Source organism: Herpailurus yagouaroundi, unplaced genomic scaffold (assembly GCF_014898765.1).
Source record: "Herpailurus yagouaroundi ecotype Mexico unplaced genomic scaffold, PumYag 199, whole genome shotgun sequence".
NCBI lineage: Eukaryota > Metazoa > Chordata > Mammalia > Carnivora > Felidae > Herpailurus > Herpailurus yagouaroundi.
In genome coordinates this window covers 12,662,773-12,686,817 of record NW_024412430.1, presented here as the reverse complement: position 1 = coordinate 12,686,817, position 24,045 = coordinate 12,662,773, and the positions used below count along the sequence as shown (strand labels likewise).

At 45.7% G+C, this 24,045-nt stretch overlaps 1 protein-coding gene and 1 long non-coding RNA gene across 6 annotated transcripts in view; one reads left to right on the top strand and one right to left on the bottom strand.

Annotated features, from left to right (window-relative positions):
• The window catches only part of KANK1 (KN motif and ankyrin repeat domains 1), a 210,569-nt gene that overhangs the window by 130,460 nt on the left and 56,064 nt on the right, over positions 1–24,045 (bottom strand). For all 5 annotated transcript variants that reach the window (XR_005782834.1, XM_040449427.1, XM_040449429.1 and 2 more), the window contains exon 2: positions 9,880–10,000. The gene's annotated coding sequence lies outside the window, so the exon portion shown is untranslated. The remainder of the gene's footprint in view (positions 1–9,879; positions 10,001–24,045) is intronic.
• Positions 1,455–2,451, top strand: LOC121013676 (uncharacterized). The gene is made up of 2 exons (XR_005782835.1): positions 1,455–1,901; positions 2,297–2,451. It is a non-coding gene; the product is annotated as an uncharacterized LOC121013676 (long non-coding RNA).

The window sequence follows — 24,045 nt, the reverse complement described above, 5'->3', positions numbered from 1 at the left end:
CAGTAACCATAACAGTATAAATGGACACAAGGATAGACAGACAGACTAATGGAAAAAAACCTAAGGGGTCCGAAAATAAACCCGACGTGACCAATTCATATTTTTTTTAAGTGTGAAAAGGCCACTCAATTGGGGATAGAGAATCCTTTCAATAAATGGAACTACTAGATACCCACATACAAGAGAATCAAGTTGGACCCTGACCTCTCACCTTATGAAAATTAAATCAAAATGGATTAATAGACTGAATTTAGAGAGAAAAACATAAAATCCGTAGACGAAAATACAGGGATCAGGAAGTCGGCATGAGCAACCGAAGAAAAAATAAATAACTTGAACTTCATCAAAATATAAAAACTTGTGTGTGTCCAAAGGACATCACCAAGAGAGTGCAAAGAAAAGAACGGAAGAAAATGCCTGCAAATCGTGTATCCGAGAAGGGTCTAGCATCCAGGATATACAAAGAACTCTTACAACTCAACAACAAAAAGACAACCCCATTTATTTTAAAGACAGACCAAATTAAAAATGGGCCAAGGATCCCACTGGGGGATGGGAAGGAGAAATGGACATTTTTCCAAAGAAGATACACAAATGGTCAGTAAGTACACGAAAAGATGACCAATGTCATTTGTCATTGGGGACAGGTAAATCACAACCACAATGAAGTGCTACTTCCTAATCACAAGGATGGCTAAAGAAAAAGAAGGAGAAACAGCACGTGTTGGTAAGGAAGTGAAACAACTTAAAGTTATGCACGGTTGGTGGGAATGTAAATGGTTCAGTTCCTGGGGAAAAACAGTTTGACGGTTTCCCAAAAAAGTCAAAAAGCATTTGCCTATGACCCAGCAATTCCACCAAAGGACTGAAAATGGGGACCCAAATGCTTATATACCCGTGGTCACGGCAACATTATTCACAGGCATTAAAAGGTGGAAAAAACCCAAATGTCCACCAGGTGAATGAATTGAAAAAAACTGTGGCACGTCAATAGAAGAGGATACTATTCAGCCACACGGTACAGCACGGATGAGCCTTGAAAACATGCTACGTGAGAGAAGCCAGACACAAAAGGTCACATATTCTAGGATTCCATTTATAGGACATATCCAGAACGCGTCAACTCAAAGACAAAGCAGATGAATGCTTGCCAGAGGCTGAGGGAGGTGAGTTAATGGGTACAGGGTTTCTTCTTGGGGCAATAAAATGTTTTGAAACTCGAGAGGACAGCGATGCAACGCTGTGAATGTACTAAAATGCCACTGAACTGCTCGTTTTTATTCTTTATTTTCATTTTTTTAAAGTTTATTTGAGAGAGAGGGAGAGACAGAATTCTAAGGAGGCTCCGAGCTGTCAGCACACAGCCGGATGCGGGGCTCAAACTCACGAACCGTGAAGATCACAACCTGAGCCGAAACCAAGAGTAGGATGCTCAACCGACTGAGCCACCCAGGTGCCCCTGTTCATTTTTAAATGATTCACTTCTCTGTTACCAGCATTTGGAGTCATTAAAAACAAATAGAGTTGAAAAGAAATAATACACAGCTAAGACCCAAACACTAATTCCCCAGTGAGTTACCTTTCCCTGGAAGGATGAGCGGCACCAGGGCAGATGGGCGTTTTCTGCATCCAGACACCCACCCCTGCCACACTCTGGATGGATGAAGGACTGTTGCCGGGGCAACGACACATACAAACCAGCGGCTGTTAACGAGCACCGGCCCTGGGGTGGCAAAATGACCCAGTGACTGACACTTAGCTCCCCCCCACCCCCAAGAGCCGAGAGGTCAGATACGGACATCCAAAGAGGTCCCACTCCCTCCTCTATTTACAGGGACAGGAAATGAACTTGCTGCTTCACCACCCACACACAGGACCCTGGGCAGGGACTTGGAAGAGATGTAGTGAGCTGCGAGAAAAGCCGCGTGTTACCCTTTTACCGAGGTCTAGAAACGAACACTCCCCCGTTCCCTCCATACAAATCTTCCTGGGAGTCCTCTATCGGGAGGCCCACCCTCAACGGAAACGGGATGGATGGCTCCAATGCTTTTTTAGGGGGTGATGCGGGGTGGGGGGAGGGTGGGGGGAGGGTGGGACAGGGGTGCTCCCGGGAAGGCAAGAAGTCTCCCCTTCCGAGCCCTCTCCCGGCAAGATGAATTCACACCAGAAAAAGCGCTGGCCCTTCAGCCCCTCATTTTCTGGGTCAGAGAAATGAACTCTGAGTCAAATTACTCTTTCTCTCACCTGGGACCGAGGACTGCATTTTAATTTAAGCTATTTTCTTTGGCCATTTCAGTGGGGTTATTAGGAAACAAGAGAACTTCGGATCAAAAAGCAGCTTTCAAAACTCCTTAAAGTCAAAATGTTTCAAGAATAAGAAAGAAGGACAACTTCAACTCACGTACCTTTACTTGTCCAGTCTCTTGATTAGAATAAAGAGGTTATCAGCAACAGAAAGTGGCTAAATCAAGAGTTTCTTTTATATGTTGGAGGATGCTGGGATAAAGGCACAGGGGGTCTCAACTCTCCATGCTTTTTTTATTTATTTGTAATGTGTATTTATTTTAGAGAGAGAGAGAGAGAGAGAGAGAGAGAGAGACAGAGTATGAGCAGGGTAGAGGCAGAGAGAGAGGGAAACACAGAATCCGAAGCAGGCTCCAGGCTCTGAGCTGTCAGCACAGAGCCCGACGCGGGCCTGGAACCCACAAACCGTGAGATCCTGACCTGAGCCAAAGTCGGACGCTTAACCAACTAAGCCACCCAGGTGCCCTTCCATATTTTTATGTTCAATTGTCCACATTCTTGCTCAGTTTAAATGTCATGATTAAATATTACTAATGCTATTTTTTAATGTTTATTTATTTTTGAGAGACAGAGTGTGAGTGGGGGAGGGGCAGAGAGGAGGAGACACAGCATCTGAAGCAGGCTCCAGGCTCCGAGCTGTCAGCACAGAGACCTACACAGGGTTAGAACCCACAAACTGCGAGATCTTGACCTGAACCAAAGTCAAACGCTTAACCGACTGAGCCACCCAGGTGCCCCTACTAATGCTATTTTAAAAACTCTAGACACTCATGGATGAAACCCCATTCGATATTTTTAAAAATCCAAAAATATCTATCTACCCTTGTGGATCTGAGTTAAAGGGTAAAAAAAGAAAAAGGCTCGTGAATTCTCTACTGCATTTCACTGGATCTTAAGACATTTCATAAAATATAAACAAGCTCGAGCTTATTAGCAATGAGAGATTTTTACAGTGTTTCTGCTTCACCTCAATCCTTGGCCGAGTGGTTTCCATCACTTCCTCGAGAGCTCCTAAAATGAGAACTCCACGTTAAGGTTTAGATTTAGAGACTTACAAAGTCAAAAAGAAATCATAACTCCTGCACTTTTAATCATCTACCCTCCTGGTCGATGATTTACCCCATACTTCCCACCAGGAAATGAAGAAAGTTTTGAGGAACGAGTTATTCCCAATGTAAATCTCCAGTCAGCCTCTGTCAATCATGTTGGCCTTTCCCCCAGTTAGCCTCTCTCCACCTCCTGCCTGAAAACTACACTACTATTTAATTGCTTTGTGACTTCACATTTTATTAAGAGGCAGAAAAACATAAAGAGTGAAAACAAGGAGATAAGCCCATGGCCGTAAATTGTCCCCTTATGCAATGAAACTTGCCTTTCTGGTGCAATAAGGTGGGCACTGTGCAAAACCCTGGCAGGGGCCATTCTGCACAAGCCCGGCGTCCCCATCACTTACAGAAACCCCTCCGGCTCTCTGGGGGGGTGCAGTGCCATAGATCAGAGGCCGGGGTGGTCAGCGGCTCACTTCGGCCTGCCCGTGTGAAGGGCAGAGGCCTGTGACTCACTGTGCTCTCTGCCCCAGGCCACCCTACACTGATTTCTATTCTCACGACAAAAAAAAAAAAAAAAAAAAAAAAAAGGCAGAAGAGAACGACAGAATGGTGAAAAAATTTAGAACCCGACAGCACCCCAATCTGTGAGCCCCTTTCCCCAGAAAGCAACCTGTGTGTTCTATCAGCCAGTGAAAACGTTTTTGTTTAATGCTCACTCCCACAGACGGAGAAGAATTTCTCCTTTCCCGCCCCACTGGCTTCTAAGTCCCTGTTTCTTCCTTTGCAGTGAGAACGAAGTCATTATCAGATGACACCACATTCCTGAGGGTGCCCGGACCCCTGCCCTCTGGAAGATTACATCCAGTGACTCACACAAACTAAGCAGGACCTGGTGTTTAAAGCCCTGGGAAAAGATCAATTAGTAATTTCTCTAACGTGCTGCCAGCTAGAAAACAAAGGCTTCAAGTGTTTTTGAAGCCCACTGATGTGCATAAGAAAGTGCGTTCATGACATTGTTCAGAAAAAGTATGCAAATTATTTGTGGGGGATGGGGGAGAGACAGAGAGAGACAGAGAGAGAAGAGAGAGAGAGACAGAGAGAGAGAATGTGTCAAGATCAAACATTAATGAAGAATAAAAAAGCCTGGGAGTGCCTGGGTGGCTCAGCTAGTTAAGCATCCAACTTCGGCTCAGGTCATCATCTCGCAGTTTGTGAATTCAAGTCCCACGTCAGGCTCTGTGCTGACAGCTCAGAGCCTGGAGTCTGCTTCAGATTCTGTGTCTCCCTCTCTCTCTGCCCCTCCCCCGCTTGCACTCTGTCTCTCTCTCTCTTAAAAATAAACTTCCAAAAAAAATTTTAAAAAATAGCTGTGTACTGATAGTCTTAAGGGGGAAAAGGGGATAAGGAGATGGAGAATGCCCAAGGGGATGACAAAACCTGGACAGGACAGCACTCTCTCAGGGGCAGGGTGCACTGAAAACTGGTGAATGACAATGACAGTGAACCAATGACGTGCACTTCTGCGCATGGGGTCGATTTCCAAGAACTTTGCATAAATTCACCCTTGTACTCCTCCCAAGGACTCTGAGATTAGTAAGGACTATTATGATGAAGATTGTAGCATTACAGGTGAGGAAGAGGTGACTGTGTCCAAGGACACAGAGGTGGTGAATGGAGAAGCCGGGTGACCCCAAGCAGCCAGGTCCGGGGCTCTCTCTCGGGAACTGCCTCTCTGAACCACATGGAGTCAGGTCCAAGAGATGTGTGTGAGCACACGTGTATGTGCGTGTCTGCCTGTGTGTGTGCGTATGTTCAACAAGCACAAGCACATGGTCCTAGCAAAGGGGCAGCACCTACAGAATTCTAGGGGCAGGCAAGAGCTCGGCAGGCTCCACGAACTGACGGGAGGCCAGGGATGCTGGAACACAGGGTTCCACAGACAGTGACAGAGGTGAGGCTGGGCAGCAGGCAGAGACACATCGCGTGGAGCCTTGAGGCCTTTGTAAGCAGACGGCCGTGGCCCCTGGGGCAGGGGAGCGCCAAGAGGCGACACTCAGAATAGGTCATTCTGCTACAAGAAGGGGGAATAATTAAAGGCATTCCTGCCTCCTAGTGAATCTATATGGAAACCACAGGGAAAAGATCTCACTACCTAAATTAAATATTGACTTACTTTTAAAACCGCCAGACAGAGGGCACCTGGGTGGCTCACTCAGTGAAGTGTCTGACTCTCAATTTCAGCTCAAGTCTCGATCTCACAGTTTGTGGGATCGGGCCCTGTGTTCGGTTCTGCACAGACAGGGTGGAGTTTGCTTGGGATTCTCTCTCTCTGCCCTTCCCCTGTGCACGCGCCTCACAAAATAAATAAATAAACATTAAAAAAAAAAAACACCATAAAAGTCAAAGGTAAAGGACATAAAAGCTAACAATATTTTTATAATAAAAGGAATTTTACAATAAAAACACTCCTGCAGGGGTCCCTGGGTGGCTCAGTTGGTTAAGCACCTGACTTTGGCTCAGGTCACGATCTCACAGCTTATGGATATGAGCCCCGTGTCGGGCTCTGTGCTGACAGCTCAGAGCCTGGACCCTGTTTTGGATTCTGTGTCTCCTTGTTTCTCTGCCCCTCCCTCCCTCCCTCCCTCCCTCTCAGTCCCTCTCAAAATAAATAAACATAATTAAAAAGTTTTTTTAAACACTCATGCAAATCAGTAACAAAAAAGCAAACGTCCCTTTGGAGATACGGGCAAAGGACATGAACAGAGAATTCACATTAGGAGAAATATAACTGATTCATAAATATATGACCAACGTTCACTTGTCCAGAAAACTGGATAAAGTTTTTTTTTTTTTTTTTTCTAATTCTATACTCTAATGTTAAGAAGAGTATGGGAAAGATATCTCTTGCTACTGTCAGTGAAATTTGTAAACTGGTTCAGATCTTTCAGGTAATATACATCAAAAATCTCTTTTCTGAACTTATATTAAATATTATTTAAAAATTTTTTTCTTAATGTTTATTTTTGAGAGAGTGAGAGAGAGCACGAGCAGGGGAGGGGCAGAGACAGAGGGAGACACCGAATCCAAAGCAGGCTCCAGGCTCTGAGCTGTCAGCACAGAGCCCAACCTGGGGTTGGAACCCACAGACTATGAGATCATGACCTGAGCCGAAGTCAGAAGCTCAACCAACTGAGCCACCCAGGTGCCCCTTATATTAAATGTTATTAAGAGCAGCCTCAAAACTAGTTAGGAGGGTATGCATTGACATGTATGTCCAGAGGAAATTTCATTAAGCACATTCCTAAACTAGAATCTCCAGCAACTTTAACTAATTATGTTGACAAAGACACCACCAAAAAAGAAACTACAGACCGGTATCTCTGATGAACACACATGCAAAAATCTTCAAAACATTAGCAAACTGAATTCATTAATACATCAAAAGGATGTTTTACCATGATCAATGAGGATTTATTCTGAGGATTCCAGGTTGGTTCAATATTCACAATCCCATCAATGTGATACATCATCATATTAACACGAGGAAGAATAAAAATCCTCTGATGATGTCAACAGGTACAGAAAAAAGAATGTGATAAATGAACAACATCCGTTCATGATCAAAACACTCAACAAAGTGGGTTTAGAGGGAACATGTCTCAACATAATAAAGGCCATATATCAAAACCCCACAGCTAATATCATATTCAATGGTGAAACACTGAGGGCAGCTCTTCCTCTGAGATTATGTACAAGACAAGAATGTCCACTCTCACCACTTTTATTCAACGGAGTACTGGAATTCCTAGCCACAGCAATCAGACAAGAAATACAAGGCATCCAAGTTGGTAAGGAAGAAGTAAAACTGTCACTATTTGCAGATGACATGACACTCTATGTAGAAAACCTGAAAGAGGGGCGCCTGGGTGGCGCAGTCGGTTAAGCGTCCGACTTCAGCCAGGTCACGATCTCGCGATCCGTGAGTTCGAGCCCCGCGTCAGGCTCTGGGCTGATGGCTCAGAGCCTGGAGCCTGTTTCCGATTCTGTGTCTCCCTCTCTCTCTGCCCCTCCCCCGTTCATGCTCTGTCTCTCTCTGTCCCAAAAATAAAAAATCGTAAAAAAAAAAAAAAAAAAATTAAAAAAAAAAAAAAAAAAAAAGAAAACCTGAAAGACTCCACCAAAAAAACTATTAAAATAAATCAAATCAGTAAAGTTGTAGAATATGAAATCAATACACAGAAATCTGGTGCATTTCTATAAACTAATAATGAAGCAGCAGAAAGAGAAATTAAGGAAACAATCCCATTTATAATTGTACTGAAAAGAATGAAATACCTAAGAATAAATCTAACTGAGGAGGTGAAAGTCCTGTAATGTGAAAATGGTAAGATACTGAATCAAAGAAACTGAACACAACACAAATGGAAAGACGGTAAGAATATCATTACAATGTCCATACTACCCAAAGCAGTCTACAGACTCCATGCAATTCCTATCAAAACATGAACTGCATTTTTCATAGAACTCAAACAATCCCAAAATTTGTACAGAACCACAAAAGACCTTGCATAGCTGAAGCAATCTTGAAGAAGAAGAACACAACTGGAGGTATCACAATCCCACATTTCAAGATATGCTACCAAGCTGTAATAATCCAAACAGTATTGGAACGGTAGAAAAACAGACACATAGATCAATGAAATAGGACTGAGAGCCCAGAAATAAATCCACGTCTATATGGCCAATTACTATATGACAAAGGAGGCAAGAATATATGATGGGGAAAAGATAGACTCTTCAATAAATGCTACAAGCACAAGAATGAAACTGGACCACTTTCTCACTCCATACACAAAAATGAACTCAAAATGGATTAAAGACCTAAATGTGAGACCTCAAACCATAAAACTCCTAAATGAAAACATAGGCAGTCACCTCTCTGACCTGTCTTACAGCAACATATTTATGGAGTTGTCTCTCAGGAAGGGAAACACAAGCAACAATAAACTACTGGGACCACACCAAAATCAAAAGCCTCTCCACAGTGAAGGAAAACATCAACAAAACATAACCTACTGAATGGGAGAAGGTATCTGCAAATGATATAACCCATAAGAGGTTATTATTCAAAATATATAAACAACTTATATACAACTCCCCCCCTCCCCCAAATAATAATAATCTGATTAAGAAAGGAGAAGACCTGGGGGCGCCTGGGTGGCTCGGTCGGTTGAGCGTCCGACTTCGGCTCGGGTCATGATCTCACGGTCTGTGAGTTCTAGCCCCGCGTCGGGCTCTGTGCTGACCACTCAGAGCCTAGAGCCTGTTTCAGATTCTGTGTCTCCCTCTCTCTCTGCCCCTCCTCTGTTCATGCTCTGTCTCTGTCTCAAAAATAAATAAATGTTAAAAAAAAATTAAAAAAAAAAAAAAAAAAAGAAAGGAGAAGACCTGAGTAGACATCTTCCCAAAGAAGACATTCAGATGGCCAACAGATGCTGTGTAGATATGTATGTGTGCGTACGTATGTGTGTGTATACACATAAAATATAAACTTTTGAGACCATCAGCAAGGTCAATAAAAAACCCCAACGTTCCCACATCCCCACAGACTCTGCCAAGCTGCCTGTAGCAGTATGTCCTTGGGAAATAATGGATGTGCTCAAAAGTCGCACGTAAGGAGGCAGGGAAGGGACATCATTCTATCGCCATGTAACTGAACAACATATGCTGTAGAGAAAAAGGAATAAGCATCTTCTTAAGGAGGAGAGGTAGGTGGAAAAAAGGCCCACTGGTATGTTCTGAGTGGGTTTACCAGCCGTGTGAGAGGTTTATTTATCAAGTCATGTATATGAACCTCAATTTTCTTACGATGGGGATAAGAAAAAACCCACTTCACAGGGTGGTGAGAATTCACACATTGATATAAGTGCTTAGGATAGAGCCTGGCCTAGGGCAGACACGTGATAAATGTTACTCGTTTGCACATATCTAGCAACTTAACATGCAACACACACACATCATTACCAACATTTGTAATATGAATAGTACAAGTCATGCACTAAAATTTTAATAGGCATTATCCCTGCAAGTGAAACAACAGCCTTTTTTCCTTTAAATTCTCTGTTTTCTAGATTCTCTTTAGTTGAATAAAGCCAGCAATATATTAATATTTAAATGTCTCCATTTTTTCCCAAGTAGCCTTAATAATACTCCTTTCCATCTATTAACGTTTCTCTAATATAATCCACTTTCTGCATAGTGTGTTTATGGAAATAGGGTACTTCTGTTGATTTAATCTGAAGAGTAATACATTTCCCCTTTATTCTTCAGAGCCAAACAGTTTGCTCATATTTCTTCCGATAAAGTCCTTTCTGCCCTCTAATACATTTGCAGATGAAGAGTACCCCGAAAGGATTTTAGAGCATAAAAGGTAGGGAGAAAGAAGGGATTAATGTCTCCACAAAGCAAAGTTAAAGCACACAACGTGGCAAGTTAAGGACAGCCATACGGAAAAAGGACACCTCACCTCAATTACGTAAGGCCGGCAAACTACCGCAATCAATATTTCAACTCCATTCCCCTAGGGTGGTCAAAAGATGGAGACAATTCGATAGCTCAGCAGTCCGTCCGGTGCTGCGACAATCATTCTGGAAGAAAAGGAATCTCGTTGAGGAGAACGTGATGGCAGAATATACTTGATTACTGGAGACAGCTACAGAGTTGAGAAATGAGCAGAGTTAAGCCATTTTCCGTGATGGGGGGGGGGGGCGAGGTGGGGGTGGAAGGGACAGGCCAGAATGGCCGAGAGCCTACGAGCTCACGCAGGCCTGGGTCCCCCTCGCTCTCGGTAAAAGCCGGGTTGCTTGCTCTTTCGGGATCTCCCCATCGCTTCAAAGACAAGGGCTGTTCCTCCCAGCCTCTCACTGGCACTTCCAATGCTGTTCAGGCGTTTGTCGGCGGGTCTAGAAGCCGGCTCAAGAATACCATTCGTTTTCATATTTTGGTATCTCTGTCATTTCAGAGCCAGACTACTCCGTAAGAAGCACACGGCCTTTCCCCGAAAACCAGCTCCACCGAGGATTTTTCTCGGCATGTGGCAGTTCCCTGGGATTAAAACCTTGGGATTATGCGCAAGCCATCCCCCATCCCAGAGCAGTCCAGCACCACTTTCCCTTGAACATCCCACTGTTCTGTGCCCCGTCTTTCTCACTCCGGTCCACCGTGCCTGGCGAATACCGGGACACCCCCAGCCGCCGACAGCAGCAGCCTTGACCCTGCCCTCTCTCTGCAGACCTCCGCCTGCCCACTCTCTTGCAGACCCGGTGTCCCTGTCCTCTAACCTCTGCCACCCTCAACAGCCCCCTCCCTCCTGGGCCTCATCTTTCTGGGCTATAAAATGAAGAACGGATTAAAATGTCCTCCCTCGATCTTCATTGTGCTTTGAGGTCAGATGTCCCTGTGCTTACGTCCCGCCCCAGCCACTTGGCAGAATTTACACAAGTCCTCACAAAGGGGGCCAGTTGACATCTACCCCTAAGGTTGCTGTAACAGGAAAAACTATGAGATCCAGGGCATGGTTTACAACACATGCTTGAGAAATACTGGTCGTTCCCACCCCACCTTATAGGAGATCTCCAACTCTCGACTTCTCTGGTCTCCTCATTTCGAAATCCAGCATTCCTTACATGAGGATCCTGGGTGGCAACAATATTCTCTTCCATCAAATATCAACTCCTCCACGGACTTTCAGAGGCTTCCATAACCTAGCTCTAATTTATCTTATCTTCCTCCAGCTTACAACAAATAATTCGGGTCCTAGTCAGGCTAAGTCTTACTATGTTCCAAAGAACACACCCTTGACCCTTCCTTTGTTTCATTCCTCACGCAAGATACTGCTTTTCTTATTCCTTCTGTCAAAGCCCAGCTGAGCCTGTGGCCCCAGTAATGCCCATGTTCCAGACACGTGAACCCTCACACAGTGTCTTAGTGGCAATGTCCGTTGTTTTGTGTTTATTAAGTATAGTGGTCTAGCTGGAAAGGGACCGCTCTGATCATTTTAACTTAATTTTAAAGGTTAGCATGGACCACAAACCAACCCAGCATTTTTTGGATCAGCTTTGTGGACGCTTTGTGAAATTGATACGCCTTTGTGCCTTGAGGTAATAAGACTTTTTTTTTTTTTTTTTTTTTTTTTAATTAACTCCACTTTCATTTGCCTAGAGAGGCTCACACAGGAGCCTGTTTCATCAGCAATGAGGAAACCGCGCACAGACCATCCAGGGGCCTCCTCGCAGAGCCAGGAGAGGAACTCTAAGTGCGTCCGATGCCTGTGGATTTTGTGTTGAAGCCAACGTGTTCGGATTTGACAAGCCATCTTGTGATAACACTCTCGGCAACAACAGGACTCACGGTGGAGAGGAAGAGGATTGGCCGCTAGGCTTTTACCTCCAGAAACACGACGGCTGAAGTTCCAGGACTAAAGGAAGCGTGATGACAGAAGACACAGTGAAGGATCAAGGGAGACACAGGAGGAAGAACTTAAGGAGGAGATCCAGAGCGAGGGGATACAGAGGCAGAAGAAACAGCGTGCAGGTGCCGAGACCGCTAGCCCAGGGAAAGATGAGAGACGTCGAGGGCTGCGGATGGGGACGAACGCGATGACACGGAGTTGAGCGCCTAGTAAGGCAGCCACAGGTGACCCCTGAGGACAATTTGTCATAGGGGCTGGTCCAGGGTGCGGACCACAGGGGACTGCGGACAAACCAGGAGGGCAGACGGAGACCAGCAGAGACACTGTTATCAAGAAGTGTGCTAATCAAGCCACCGAAACAGCTGCTTATCTCGTATCCTGAAGTTCACCGGACTTAAACCAATAAAAACGCCTCCCCCCATGCATGCCCTCACTCCTCGCTTCTCCACAGGCACAGAGCTCAGTGACCAAAAATAACCGACGACAGAGCCTTCCAACCTCTCTCTCCCAACACCCCCCGCGGTGCCTGGTTTTGGCTAAGACACCTTCTAGAACTAGTCAACAGCCACCTGCTATCAACACTCAGCATCTAAATTCGATTGTCCCGCCTCAGGTAAATGCCAGTTACCTGTTTATCAGAGGGAAAAATGAAACCAGACGCTACAATGTGTCAGCTGAACAGGAACAGAAGCGCAAACTCAGGTCAGATACCTTTGGGTGAACTATATCATTGATCCTCAACTGTCAGAAAGAGAACTTTCAACTTCTACTTCCTTCAAAAGCATGCTTGTTCTTTACTGTAAGTTTAAAAAACAATGAAATAAGAATAAAGAAAAAAAAAACGATCAGCATTAGCCTGTTTTTAATCTTCTACTTTGTTGTGTGCATGATGCATCTATAAACATAATACACGAATGTGTCTCTATTGACCTAAAAAGAGACTCCCTAGCAGAAGGATTTCCAGCTGTGTTTTTAGTAACATTTCTCTCTTAACAGTAACACCAGGGACTACCCCCGTCTCCCTGCCAATACTAAGCCAGGTTAACAGCTTCTGCTTCATTGGTTCCTCTGGTCCTTCTACGTTCTGTTAGTCAACTCCCCTCTCTCTCCTCTGTCACATGTCTTTGCTGCTGAAGAGCCATTCTGGTCACAAGACAAATATTTCTGTTTAGGAACCAAGGCTACTTTATCAGCCACTACAAACGTAACCCGTGACAGTTGACTTTCCAACATTCCCAATACCCTCGAAGGGTACTCCGCTGGTTATAGGTTAGCGACAGCTAGGGTAACAGGATACATGTGAACCTATGCTTTTGGCGGGGGTTAAGAAGCACTGTTGCATAAATATTTTAAGTAGAGCCTGTACTGAAATTCTAGATGATACTCTACAACATGCTGGGGGCCCAAGGTAGCAAATTTTTATTGACACTGTGAGCAAGCCTTGCCATCTGCTAGGGGGGTCTCCAAGATTTCACCCTAAATGTATCCCCCTCCACACCAAATGTTTCTATTTTTTTTTTTAATGCATTAGCTGCGCTGTGGGCCAGGTAGTGCGTGACACAACGGCCAAGGACGGTGGGTGCTCGGTGAAGCTGTCTGCAGTCACAATTACTGGTCGCTTTGGGAGCCCAAGGGCACAAGTGCACAGTGCATGTGCACCAGGCGGGTGAGTTTCCCCGCAGCAATATCACCACAACCAAGTCATTCATCGCCAGAGAAGGGAAAAAGAAACCTCTCCCCAGGATTTGACGCATGCACTGAAGATTTATGGAAAATGCTTCGGGATGTGAAGGCTACTTCTCCAGAAGAGGCAGGTTTCCGGACTGCCCTGGGAAACAGCCCAACGATAGATGCCTCTGTCTATCTGTGTGGGGCAGGTACAGCCACCCACAAATCTGGAGCCCTGAGGAAGAGCGGGAGGCGCCCCCAAAGTGGGGATCCGACTGTGGGTGACCGCAGCTCTAGGAGCGCAGGGGAGACAGAGCCTAGCCTCTGCCCACTAGGAGGCTCCTATGTTTGTCTCTCCCCAGTGCCCTCACTGTTGTGGCTGGAGGGCTCTACCTTCTCTGCTTCGGGGAGGCTGCAGCCAGATTTTGTCAGGAGAATAGGGCTGGAGAGGAAAGCAACTGTCCCCTAAGGAGAGTCTTGCGGGAGGGCTGAGTGGGAGACGTGGAGGAGCACAGGACTGCACCTGCTCGGACGGGGTGACAGACACGCAGGAGGCCGGAGGGAATGGCAGGACTCCTGCTGTGACAAAGTACCTTCCCCAACCTCCACTCTCACCCAGAAGCAGCAGGGACCAGGGCGAAGAGATGAGCCAAGGGTGGGGGGATGGGTCTTCCAGACCTCATGACATATCATAAGAATGTCGAAGTCTGGGGGGCACATGAGTGGCTCAGTCCAGTGAGCATCTGACTGCGGCTCAGGTCATGATCTCGCGGTTCATGGGTTAGAGCCCATGAGCTGTGCTGACAGCTCAGAGCCTGGAGCCTGCTCTGGAGTGTCTCCCTCTCTCTCTGCCCCTCCCCTGCTTCCACACTCTCTCTCTCTCAAAAATAAAATAAACATTAAGAAAATAAAAATAAATTAAAAAAAAAAGAACTTGGAACCCTGGCACAACCTTGCTGGGGTGTGTGGGAAAGAGACCCAACGTTAACCTTTCTGCTACCACCCTGGAGTAGAAGATGAGTGGATTGAGAAAAATACAGTATTTTTTTGCACCCTTGAGTCTGTGGACCAAGGTTCATTCTCAACTTGAATTAACAACTCAATGAGCAAATGAGCTCATGATGAAGGTAAACGGCTTAACAGCTAGTAACCTATATATTTTTCTGACACTATCAGTCGAAATGCATAGATCTCCGTCAGATCAGGATGCCATTCAGAGTAAAGGACCCTTTGAGAGCAGAGGCTCATGAGGCTTTTGCATCACGCAGACATTTACCATGAATTTTGGCCTTGCTCGTCACCAGAGCTGTTTCTAAAGGTGCAGCACTGACAGAGACCGCTGTCACTGGAGGCATCACCTGCTGGCATTGACGAGGCCTCATGGGGTGGAGTCACTCAGAAAATTCACTGTCACCCTTGACCTTGATTCCCAGCCTAGCCCAAGGTTTCTTAGGTCCAACAATGAGCTTTTCTTGGAGCCAAAGAGGATTCCTCCCCTAGAGCGTGAAGTTAATGAATAAATCCACAGCAACACGTTCATGGTATGCGTGGGGGGGATGCTTCGGTCGCCTCCACATGAACTACTCCCTTCTTTGGAATTTTCTGATCCAGCTACAGGGTCAGAGGGGACTCTCCCGTACTGCCTCCTGGTACACACACATCTCACCCAGCCAAGGCCTCGATGGGCCCCACGGAGGCATCAGACCCATGCTAAGCAAGAAGCTTCCTTCCTCGGGTTTTCAGCCAGGCTCCAGATGCAGGTGGCTCTGCCCACAGAAAGAGCTGATGTGCGGAAAGGTGGGGTGAAGCTGAGGGCAGTCGAGACAACAGAGGTCTCCATGTTCTCGGTGCTTTCCCTTTGACCCTAGGTTTTCTCTGAGGGTCCTGGATTCCTTGGGGGTACTTTGGTATCCTGAGAAAGCCCTCCTCAAGTTGGTTTTGATTCTCACAGCCAAAGACGCCCAGCTGAATACCATCCTTTCCCTGTTACCGTGTTCTCCAGAGGATAATCAGATGTGCTGGGTGAGCACTGGACCAGACCAGAAAAAGGAGAGCCAGGCTGGGGGGTGGAGGGGAGAGGTGGGGGTGCCTGCTGTAGGCCATGTTTTGAACCTGGAACACCTCCAGGTCTAGGCCTCTCGTCCATTTTCAGTGTGCCTCCCTGGCCCATTTGTGCCTCCCTGAATCCTATTTTTCTAGCCTTGCATGCTGACTATTCTACTTTAGCTGACGTTTTCCTTACGTACACACATACATACATATACACATTCCATTTCTCCTCCTGTATTCAGCTGTACTATTTCCAGCTGTAGACATTCTATGAAGTCAAGATACAAAGATAAACCCCCAAGAGGGACGTGAGTGCTCTGCTCAGTGCCCACTCCTGGTATATATAGGCTTGTCATCTCAGAGGTGGAATTTTTACCACAAATTGAGCCTACGTTACAAAGACAAGTTAAACATTATACAGAGATGGGAGAAAACGGTCGTCTATAGTAACATCAGGGTTTTTTTCACAGAAAACTGGTAGGGTCTGGTATCTTCTCCCATAAACATGCACGTACAATTTTTCTTTTTTTTTTTTTTAAGTTTATTCATGTATTTTGAGAAGAGAGAGAGCATGCACGTGTGTGAGCAGTGGGTGGGGTGGGGGCGGGTGGTTAGGGAGAGAGAGAATGAGAGAGGGAGAATCCCAAGCATACTCCATGTTGTCAGCATGGAGCCTGACATGGGGCTTGAACCCACAAACTGTGAGATCATGACCTGAACCCAAATCAAGAGTCAGAAGCTTAACTGACTGAGCCACCCAGGCATCCCTACAATTTCTTGAGCTGGTAAAGAATAGTCCAACTTGGTCATGGGTATTTTTTTTTTCAATTGTCATACTTGATTTTATTCCTTAAAAACTTGCAATGATGTTGTAACAAAGTATAAATCTTGCTGTTTATTATGTATGTATTTAAGAAAAATCAATGGTGAGAAACACTTTTTTTTTTTCTTTTTAAGTAGGTTTCACGCCAAGTGTGGAGCCCAACATGGGGACTGAACTCCACACTCTAAGATCAAGCCCTGAGCTGAGATCAACATTCAGATACTTAACCCATAGAGCCACCTGGCGCCCCTGGTGAGATATATTCTCCAATTGTCCAGGGGGCGGGAAATTAAAATATATTTAATTTTTAAAATTGTAAAGAGAGGGTTCAATAGAAAAAGCTTTTCTCTTTTAAGATTAATCAATCAGAAATGAAATCGTTGACTGACATGTAAACTTTTTTTTTTTTTTTTACCCTTCGTGGCTTGACAAACGCAAAAAAAGAAGAAGAAAAAGAAGGAGGAGGAGGAGGAGGAGGAGGAGGAGGAGAAGAAAGGTAAATGTCACACTCAAGAGACTGCACAGGAAAAAAGGGCATTCAGTCATCCAAAGTATAGTTCCTTACCTGATATCTAGATTTTATAAAGGAGGAAAACATTTCCACTTAGGGCAAAGAAAACAAAATTACTTGTACGTGTGTGACCCAATCAAAAAGTGCTTTCTCTCTGATGGGGTTACCAAACTTGGCTCAGTTCTGCCATCTAAACCGTAAGCCCCAGGATGGAAAGTTCCAGACCTTCCAGCACTTCTCTCCCTTTTCAGTTCTCTGTGGAGGAAGTAACTACATCTGGGAGTGACCCGGGGGTGAGGTGGCGAGAGACCCCTTCGTCAGACTGAGGGAGGGGTGTCCAAGGAGGGAACCATTAGCTATAGGCACTCTGGAGAATGCCACAGGTCAAACATCTTTACTTCCCGAGAAAATTATAACAAAAGGTACCATTAAAAGAAACCCCAGGGGTGCCTGGGGGGCTCAGCTGGTGGAGCATCAGACTCTTGACTTCGGCTCAGGTTATGACCTCAGGGCTGTGGGATCGAGTCCTGTGTCGGGCTCTGTGCTGACACCGTGAAGCCTGCTTGGGATTCTCTCTCCCGCTCTCTCTGCCCCTCCCCCCTCTCAAAACAAAAACAACCCCCCCCCCAAAACCCCCAGCACTGAAAACCACTGGTTCTCAAATCTAAGCATAAATCAAAATTGAAAGCATAAATCTATTAAAGCACAGATCTCTGGTCCTCACCTCAGAGTCTCGGAGTCACCAGGTCTGGGGTGAGTCCTGAGGACCAACATTTCTAACTAGTTCTTCCCAGTTGATGTTGCACCACTGCTGATGGTGAGGTTGGGGGGGGGGCGGGGCCCCCCAGAGAACCACTGTCTTAGAAAGAGAAGCAAATGAAGGACATGACCTCTTCAGCTAAGGATACAATCTTTGTGTTAGCAGCCATTGTGTCAATATCCACTGACAGGGAAATTCATTCCACAGCAGTTTACCAAACCCCTTAGCTACAGGGAATCTAATGCTTTACGAGAAGGGCAGGGTCCCTCCTGCCTTCCTCCACACACCCAAGTAAAATGACTACTCCAAGAACTGCTGTAGCTCCAACGCACAGCCTCCAGAAGGAACCGGAACAGAACTCCCGGTGGTTATCCATCAAAGGACCAAAGCGAACGTCTGGAGCTGCCATTGAGAGTGAGAGCCCAACTAGAAAATGATGAAGAAGCCATGAGGCACGAGGAGCAGGGTAATGGCACACAGTAAGGGCACGGGAGGGAGACGCAATCCAGGAGACCTCTGCTTCCTGACCTACCCTTTCTCTGCACCTTCATCAGTCAGGTCCAGGGAGCCTGTAAGGGTTTTCTGCGCCAGGGCCACCAAAAGTGCTGCCCTACTGCCTGAGACCCCAAGCAGGTCTATCACCCTGACGACTCCATGCACCTAGAACCGCATAGACAATGACAGAGAGACGATGCACCAAACTCGGGCTTTCCAGACTCAAGAATGTGTCACAAATACATCAAGGGCCGGGGCGCCTGGGTGGCTCAGTTGGTTAAGCGTCCGACTCCGGCTCAGGTCAAGATCTCAGGGTCCATGAGTTCGAGCCCCGCATCGGGCTCTGTGCTGGCAGCTCAGAGCCTGGGGCCTGTTTCCGATTCTGTGTCTCCCTCTCTCTGTGACCCTCCCCCGTTCATGCTCTGTCTCTCTCTGCCTCAAAAATAAATAAACGTTAAAAAAAAATTAAAAAACAAAAAAAAACAAAAAAAACCCAAATACATCAAGGGCTTTAAAAATACAGACTGCTGGACCTAAACCTGCTGAGTTTAATTCAGGAGATCCAGAGTGAGGCTTAAAATGTACATTTCTAACAGGTTCTCAGACGATGCCGGTGATGCTGGTCCAAGGATCATATCTCTGAGAACCACTTGTTAAGCTATTCCTTGCCATTAACTAGAACACTATCTTCTTTAATTAATTTATTACATGAAAGAGAAACCTCATACGTAAAAGACTAAGACTACGGCTTTTGTCACCAACCATGAGATCTACCTCAGGCAGGTACTGTACTTTCTCTGTTTCCGTTTTCCATCCGTGAACTGAGAACACCTACCTCCATGATACTGTGAATCTGACTAAAGGTTATTACTGTGTAATTTAAAAGATGTTACCAAGTATCAGCTGCTGCCCGGTCCTGACTGCTTTCATTGAAGTAATGTGTAACATTTAAGTACTCACACCCGTCACTTACCAGACAGAATGGGAGAAATCTTTATCTTTTAGAAAAGATTAAGCCCAGATGTGAGTCTTGCCAGACTCCACAATAACCTGAGAAGATGCTGTTGATTATTCCTCATGAAGATAAAAATGACTTCAATCAAGTTCCATTGTATATATAAAGACAAAGCAAATAGGGTGCCTGGGTGACTCAGATGGTTGAGCGTCCGAATTCGGCTCAGGTCGCGATCTCGCGGTTCGTGGGATTGAGCCCTGCGTCAGGCTCTGTGCTGACAGCTCAGAGCCTGGAGCCTGCTTGGGATTCTGTGTCTCTCTCTGTGCCCCTGCCCTGCTCATGCTCTGTTTCTTTCTCTCAAAAATAAACATTAAAAAAATTTTTTTCAAAAGCACAAAGCAAATGCACACAAGTTTCAATTTGAAATACACACTGTATTTTTTTTTTTTAAAAGAGAGACTGTGTACTTTAAGGAAAGAATGACAAAATATAATGGCTTCTTCCCAGTTGAGAACACAGGGTGGTACAGGTGCCCGTTTCAATATTAACAATTCTATAAATGCCAGATTTCAATCTTGGGAAGAGCAGGATCAAGGCTCATTTCCCCAGAGCACCTCTGTCGACTGGGTCAAGCAGTAAAGTTCGCCAAGAAAATTCTCTCCCAATCTCATTAATTATCAGAGCTCTGGCATTTTGAGAGAGGCAGCTGGTGACCTGCCCACCCAGTACCCTACCACTCCTCAGCCTCTATGGAATATTACATGCACAGACCTCCCGTCACCTTTCTCAAGAGAGGAGTGGGTCTGCTTCCAAATACTTGCAGTCCAGGGGCCATGCGAGTCAATGCTAGCGATGGTCAGGGAGTCCTACTCCACAAGATAAAACGACTCCTTCCTCTATAAAGGTGAACCCAGGGGGCGCCCGGGTGGCTCAGTCAGTTGAACATCTGACGCATGATCTTGGCTCAGGTCATGATCTCCTGGTTTGTGGGGTCGAGCCCCGAGTCAGGCTCTGTGCTGACAGCTCAGAGCCTGGAGCCTGCATGGGATTCTTTCTCTCTCAAAGTAAGTAAAATAAACTTTAAGAAAAAAAGATTAAAAAAAAAAAAAGCCAAACCCAGGTTACCCTGGCAGACATCCTTGGAAGAACACAGCAGAAGTGGACGGGTACAAACTCCTAGGTGAGCCTCTCATTAAAGCTAATTAAAGCGACCACAAAAACCGGAAGTGTGTTGTTCATCTAAAGTCAGCCCAGCCTCACATGAGACATTCGCACAGCGAGTATGTATCTCCATTACCTCGTCCTGTAGGCAGCCTGGCCTTCCTCCATCAATCACTCTCAGCCCAAGGGGGTAATTCCTCCAACTCTTCACTCAGGATTTCCAAAGCAAACATCCATCCGTCTCGGGGGAGGGGGGTGAGTCACAACTCTGTCAGCTAGGTTAGCACTTTCTTTAAAATACAAACAAAACAGTGCTGTGACTTCTATATTCATCGTTACCCTTGCCACTGAGAGTACTCTCTCCTGACCATGACTTAGGTTACTTCCAACTTGAACCAGCAAAGAAACAAAAAAACAAAAAAATCCTGGTTTTTAATTTAAGAGGTAAATCTACAGACGGGTAAGGCAGCAATTTTAAGTGATTGATCTTGGCTGTCCACCTTTCCAAGTTACCTTTCATTCTTTGACTGTCAAGAGCGTCCTTTGGTAATGGCATGAACTCATTTAGGACATAAGACTAATCACAGTGTTGTCGGCATCATGAATTCTCCAAGTCGGACTCCCTTCTACCTTGCCAGGAACTATCATTTATACCGGCTCAAATATTTTTCTCAAAACGTGGGAGAAAGGAAAAGTTAATTTCCTGTTAAACCTAACCTTCACTGTGTTAGGACATATATTGTAATGTTCGGTGAAACTGCACAGAATAAGAAACCAACTCCTGGGGCCCCTGGCTGGCTCAGTCAGTAGAGCAGGCAACTCTTGATCTCAGGGTTGTGAGTTTGAGCCCTTCATTCAGCACAAAGGTTAGGGGGGGGGGGGAACCAAGATTTTTCTGCCAGCAACAGCCATTGTCGCCTCATCCAGTAAAATGCACTTATGCAAAGAAAGTCCTGGTATTTTAAGAATTCCCACTTGAGGGGTGCCCGGGTGGCTCAGTCAGTTAAACATCCGACTCCTGATTTGGGCTCAGGTCATGATCTCAATGGTTTGTGAGATCCAGCCCCACAAAGGCCTCCACACCAACAGCATGGAGCCTGCTTGGGATTCTGTCTCTCTCCCCCCCCTCCCCCGCATGTATTCTCTCTCAAAATAAATAAAACTTTGTAAAAAAAAATAATAAAAATTCCCACTTGATTTGTGATAAAGGAAGCAAGAATATACAATGGAGAAAAATAGTCCCTTCAATAAATGGCGCTAGGAAAACTGGACCACCACATGCCCAAGAATGAAACTGGACCCCTATCTTACAGCCTACACAGAATCAACTCAAAACACATTCAAGACTTGAACGTAAGACCTACAACCATGAAACTCCTGATGTTGGTTTTGGAGATGATGGTTTTGAATCGGACACCCAAAGCAAAAGCAACAAAAGCAAAAATAAATAAATAAATAACTAACCAGAACGACGTCAAACTAAAAAGCTTCTCATGACAAAGGAGACCATCAATAAAATGAAAAGGCAACCTCCTGAACGGGAGAAAATCACTACCAATATTTCTCTGATAAGGCTCAAGGTCCGAATTACATAAAGAACTCCTACAACTCAATAGCAAACAACACAACACAAACAAAAAATACCACAATCCCATTGAAAAATGAGAAGATCTGAACAGACACTTTTCCAAAGACAGAGACGCCAAGAGGCACAAGAAGAGATGCCCTACAACGTTGATCATCAGGGAAATGCAAACCAAAGCCCCAAGGAGATGTCACCGCACACCTGTGAGAAAGGCTCGCCTCAAAAGGACAAGACGTAACAAGGGCTGAGGAGAATGTGGAGCAAGGGAAGCCCTCAGGCACCGCTGACAGGAAGGAAAGTGGTGTCGCCCCTGCAGCAAACAGTAGGAAGGTTCCTCAAGTGATCAGAAGCGGAGCTTCCGTCTGATCTGTTGCCACCACGTGACCCAGCAATGCTACTTCTGGATATTTATCTGCACAAAGCGAAGATGCTACTTTGCATGAGCAAGTGTGAGTTGGGGAAGGGGGGGGGGGGGGGTAGGGAGGGAGGGAGGCAGAGGGAGGGAGAAGGGGAGGGAGAGACAGAGGAATCTTAAGCAGGCTCCGGGCTCAGCAGGGAGCGTGCCACGGGGCTCATGACCTGGGCCACCGTCAAGAGTCAGATGCTCAACCGACTGAGCCACCCAGGTGCCCTGTTCAGAATTTTCATCGAAAGCGCTCCTACCTTAGAGCTAATCCACTAACACGTGTTGGCAAAGGAACACGATGTAACTGCTGCATTACCACAACCTGCGGCGACTGTCAACGGTGCCTCCGGTCCCTCCGGCGAAGCTTTTCTCTGGCTCTGGCGCGTCCGTAGCTGTACCCAGTGCCACTGTCTGCCTTGGTTAACAATGCCTTTTCTTGTGGAGAAGACACGGGACGCTGCCTTGTCACACAAACACCCCAGAGCAGGAGCTGGTCCTGGGTGGAGCCCGACAACCCCACCCCCCCAGTGCTCCTGGATGGAGCACGGAGACCACCCCCCGGGGGCTAGATGGGAGGCAGGCACGCACATCCCACCATGGGGTGCCCACTGGTCTCATTTGAAAGAAACCAATTTTGGGGTGCCTGGGTGGCTCGGTCGGTTAAGCGGCCGACTTCGGCTCGGGTCATGATCTCACGGTCCGTGATTTCGAGCCCCGCGTCGGGCTCTATGCTGACAGCTCAGAGCCTGGAGTCTGTTTCAGATTCTGTGTCTCCCTCTCTCTGACCCTCCCCCGTTCATGCTCTCTCTCTGTCTCAAAAATAAATAAATGTTAAAAAAAATTTTTTTTAATAAATAAATAAATAAATAAATAAATAAAAGAAACCAATCTGGCAAAACACATCATGAGTCTTTGGAGAGGTTACAGTTATTTAGTATTATTTCTATATATACACACATAAACACACACAACTTTGTGATTTCCAACCCAGTCCCTTTGCTTCCAATAACATAGATTAAGGAAATAATGTTCCAAAAAATCTGACAAAGATTTAGGCCCAAATACAGTTACTGCCCCACCATGATCACAATAAAACATCAGAAACTCAAATTACTATTAAACATTATGCAGACAGGAAACGTGTATGAAGCCAAGGAGTCTTAAATAATTTTATTAGCATGAAAGGCAACATAATTTAGTCTCTGTATATCCCAAAAACTTGCAAAATATACAAATTTTCAATTGCTCATTATATGTGACTATTAATGTTAAGTGAATGGAGGCAGGTGGTTTTGGAAAATCAATTAAGAGGCACCTGGGTGGCTCAGTCAGTTGAGCATCTGACTCTTGATTTCAGCTCAGATTATGATGTCACAGTTCGTGGGATCGAGCCCTGAGTTGGGCTCTGAGGTGACAGCAGGGAGGCTGCTTGGGATTCTGTCTCTCCTCTCTCTCTGCCCCTCCTGTGCACGTGTTCTCCCTCTCTCCCTTCATCCCTCTCTCTCTCCCTCTCCCCTTCCCTCCCTCAAAATAAATATATACATTAAACACTTAAAAATATAATAAATTAAGTGTTCCATGTTCAGTTTCCATAATAAATAGGGTGAAGCAGGATGCATCCAGATTTTATCAAAAGCATTAAGAAAATAATTTCTGCCTTTTATAGGGATGAAAGTTCCTCTAACAGGTTAGCTTTCTGATGAGAACCCCTCGTGGACAGGGTCTAGGTCACCAATCAGGTTTCGGGGAACCTGGGTATTGATTTCTTCCCATACGACAGGGGTACCCCCAGCTGGGCCCACTGAGTAG